Here is a 4,471-nt window from a genome sequence, read left to right on the forward strand (position 1 = left end):
AAAGCATGATCACATCTTGGAGCATCCATGTAAAACAGCAGGATAGGAAAGTAAAAGGCTGAGCTGGAATCAGCTGGAGCTCTATATGTAAAGCATGCATTAGCCAGTACATTAGGCAGCTGAGCATTTGCAGTAATGAGAACATAAACAATTCATAGCAGACAAACCCAAGAGGAAATGTTTTTCCTAAACAAAATATAGCAGAAAATGAGTATACATTAAGAAGGTTTGCTTAGGAATTTATATACTGTGCTCCCAGCCAACAAATCCTTCCAGAGCCAAAGAACACAGGATTAAAATGGAACGTCGTCATTATAGGCAGAGGCATGCAAACTCATAGATACAAATAAAGCTCTCAGTATATACCTAGTACTTCAGTGCAAGATGCAATTAGATTGCAAGCTCATAGCTACCAATCACTTTTGAGTTTCCAGCACATTATACAGTATTAGTCAGAAAATTGTGCTATACAATGTGATTGGTTATTTGTTTTTGTATATTGGCTTTTATTTTGGTGTGGAAATTTCTGTACAGTTTTTTTAGGTGATGTTTAGGGATGAATGAACTGTGTAAAGTTGGTTTGCTCGAGGTTTGGTGAATGCAGGGGGAATTTTTGCTAATGTTTTTATTTTCAAATACCGCAGAGCCGGGAGAGTTTCTTTTCATGCTGCTCCAAGGGTAGCATTGAACACACACAAAACCATTAAATAACATGTTTGGGGGATGCCTTAAAGTTTTATGTGAAAACTACAGAACAGTATGATGTAGTCCTTTAAAAGTGACATTTACAGAATAAAATGGTGTAGGGTTCCCCATAACGTTCCAACCAGAACCGTATGCGGGCATACAGCTTGGGTGGCCAGGAAAGGGAGGGCAGTGAGCGTGCTCCCCTCTTCCTTCAAGTACCATGCAAAGCCACATGTCTTTCAACATTGGAGGGTGGCCAAGCCAACACCCACTGCCACTTCACAGAGTGTCCTGGATGCTACAGAAGAGCCTATGTATGCAGAATAGTGTCCACATTTGGGATTGTCCTGCAGGATCAAGCAATTATGCTGTTGTATTTTTTTAAATATTATATTATATAGAATGCAGCAAAAGAAGTGGTTATTTTGTAACAGAGGAGGGAACACCCTAAATTTCATGGTGGGTTGGAGCTTAATCGGAGATCTTACTGATCCCCAAACACATAATCTGGCAGGTAAATCAGCCCATCAGTCCTCACTGCGTTTTTTTTTACCCTTTAACATCAAATAATGTACACTTTGTGTATCTTGTGAACTGCATTGCTGCTGAAGGATACAAATTGGTTTCTGCCATTTCTTTTAGGTCTGCATTCACAGCATTGTATAAATGCCTTGATTCATGGATATTATAATTTACAGTTGCAATAAAAAGTATGTGAACCCCTTGGGATTACGTGGAGTTTGCATGAATTGGGCATAAAATGTGCTCTGAACGTCACCTAAGTCACAACAATAGAAGAACACAGTCTGCTGAACATAATACTACACAAACATTCCTCTCAGATTGCCTGTATTGTATGATTAAGATAGGTGTGACAAAAGTCAGAAATTATGCTAATTGTTCTATTTACTGTGTAAAGTACTGTAGAATTACGAACACAACAGTGGTGGTCTTTGGGAGTAGAGGGTGGATGAATCTTCATTCTCTCACACACTCCCGGGTGTTTTGGATGCCTGGTCCCCTTTTGTTTGCTTTAGTTCAATCAGCTGGCCAGTGGCCATTACATGACTTAGTAGTGCCATAGCAACTAGCATCTAGACCAGCAATGGGCAAACTACGGGCCGTATACGGCCCGGCGGACCTTTTAATCTGGCCCGCGGAGCTAGGCTCCCGCTAGGCTCCTCTCACAGTCCGCCCTGAAGACCGGTGTAGCATGAAAATCTGTCTCCTATGAGGATCTGTCCCCCTCGACGTATCTGCCCATGTGCCGGAGATCGCCGATCGGCTGCTAATGCCTGAAACTGGCACATGCGCAGATACGTCGAGGGGGACAGATCCTCATAGGAGACAGATTTTCATGCTACACTGGAACGGCGCGGGAACACGGCGAGAGGAACGCGCGGAGCAAAGGTAAGTGAATTGACACAGGGGGGACTTGGGGACTTAATATGGGGGATGAATTAATATGGGGGATGAATTACTATATGGGGGATGAATTACTATATGGGGGATGAATTACTATGGGGGATGAATTACTATGGGGGATGAATTACTATGGGAAATTAATTACTATACTTACTATGGGGGAATATTACTATACTTACTATGGATGACACATACACATCATTCATCTACTCTTGGTCCGGCCCCCGGGTCCAATATATGAACCCATTGCGGCCCTCAAGTCAAAAAGTTTGCCCACCCCTGATCTAGACCCACAAGGTGCAGTTGGAGACCAGGTTTCCAACACTCCCAAAGTGTAACAAATAGAGAAGATTCTTCAAGAGGACAAAGATCGGCAGTATGGGTGACTGGAGATTATGTAATAAAATTCTTCTAATTGTTAAAAATATCTTTTAGGAGAATTTACTCTAAGACAACCTGAGATTCCCCAAATCCTCAACATTCTTTTATGTAATTCTGAATCACATAGCTTGCTTATGGACAAATAGCCCGACTCCTCCTGTCCCCCACATTTATTTATTAGTCAATAAAGCTGGTTATAGCATTTGGCATCCAATAGGAAGATTGTAGCAGATCAGGCTCTAGCCAAGATGCTATGTGGTCAATAATTGTCTAACAGAGTGGTGAGATTTGAGGATTTACAGGCACTCTGATGTCCTGGGGCTAATATACAAAATAAGGTAAGCCCCAAGTTCACGTTAAAGAAATCCTGTGCTGTACCTATTCTGGGCACAGAAACAGGTTTTCTTTAACCATCATCCAAAACTTATACTTGCCCTTCCTAAACTAGTCCAACATTCCATACAGGGCTAAAAGTCAGAGCAAATACCTGCTACTCTTTGTTCAGGTCCACTTTAAGATTAGGCACTGGCCTTAATAATGACCAGCTAGTCAGTAATGTTGCCTGTTCAAATAAATGAAAACTGTGACCTCAGAGTGACAGTTTTTTATACTTGGAATTGTTTGGTAGAATTATCTCAGACAGTGTGCCCAGACGAATATATAAATATTGAAACAAGACAGATCCAACTTCTGTTACTGTGTTTCTAAGAAAGTTGAAATGTAACTTATATTGACAGGTTTAGAGACAGTGTTAACCGATGGAACTAAAGTTGGAAAAGTTCTGCGTAGCTGGTAAATAATAACAAAACAGGCTGCACAATCACATTATAATATAGGGATTGAAATTAGCAGAAGTAGCCAATGAAATCATTAAAATCTCTCAGCTAATATACTCCTCCCATATCCCCCCAAGCCCCCACGCTCCCCCCACTCTAATAATTAAGCAAGGTGTTATTAAAATAAAAGGTTTGCAAAGCTGTCTTTGACATGAATACACCATCACATATCTCTTGTCAGCACCTTTTAAGTGACTAGAGACCATTTATCCAATGTTGCAGTCATGGCCTGCCACCAACTGGTCTTGTTGTTGACCTTTGTCAAGATTTATTTAATTATTTCAGGTACTTATATAGCGCTGTCAATTTACACAGTGCTTTACATATATATTGTGCATTCACATCAGTCCCTAACAGGGATGGACTGACCATTTGGAAACTTGGGCACTGCCTGAGGGCTCAGGGTCAGTAGGGGGCCCCATGAAATGCCCCTAGTACCTTTTTCATAGGCTTTTTTGAGTTTGGGCAAGGACACAGGGGCCCCATGATCCCCTATTGCCCGGGGGCCCCATGAGTTGTCAGTCTGTCCCTGGTCCCTAGCCCTCAAGGGGCGTACAATCTAAGGTCCCTAATTCACATTCATACATACACATACTAGGGACAATTTAGACAGGATCCAATTCACCTACCAGAATGTCTTTGGAGTGTGGGAAAAAACCAGAGTACCTGGAGGAAACCCACGCAAGAACAGGGAGAATATGCAAACTCCAGGCAGGTGGTGCCGTGGTTTGGATTTGAACCAACAACCCTAGCACTGCCAGGTGGAGGTGCTAGCCATTTAGCCACTGTTCTGCCCCAAGATGTCATCATGTTGCTGCGGTCTTATGAGACTTGAGATAACCCACCACTGGACTGAAAATGGGAAGAACGTCCACTGGACAGCCTGAAAACGGACCCTCAAAAACCAGGGCATCATGGATTTAAATAATATAAAGCTAGAAGGAGAAAGGGAGGGGGGTTAAAACCTGTTCAAAATTAACACTTTTGTATGTATTCACTTACTCTTTTTTAATATATTGTCCACCCTGCCCGCATTCTTGCTTAGGCAAGAATGATGTAGCTCCCGCAGCCTCCTGGAAAATCTTCATTAGATATCTCAGGAGTCATCACAGCACTGGAAGAGGGCAGACCAGAAAGTTCAT

The sequence above is a fragment of the Staurois parvus genome, unplaced genomic scaffold (genome assembly GCF_062004578.1).
Source record: "Staurois parvus isolate SC_StPar_1 unplaced genomic scaffold, SC_StPar_1.0 ptg000151l, whole genome shotgun sequence".
In the NCBI taxonomy this organism is placed as follows: Eukaryota; Metazoa; Chordata; class Amphibia; order Anura; family Ranidae; genus Staurois; species Staurois parvus.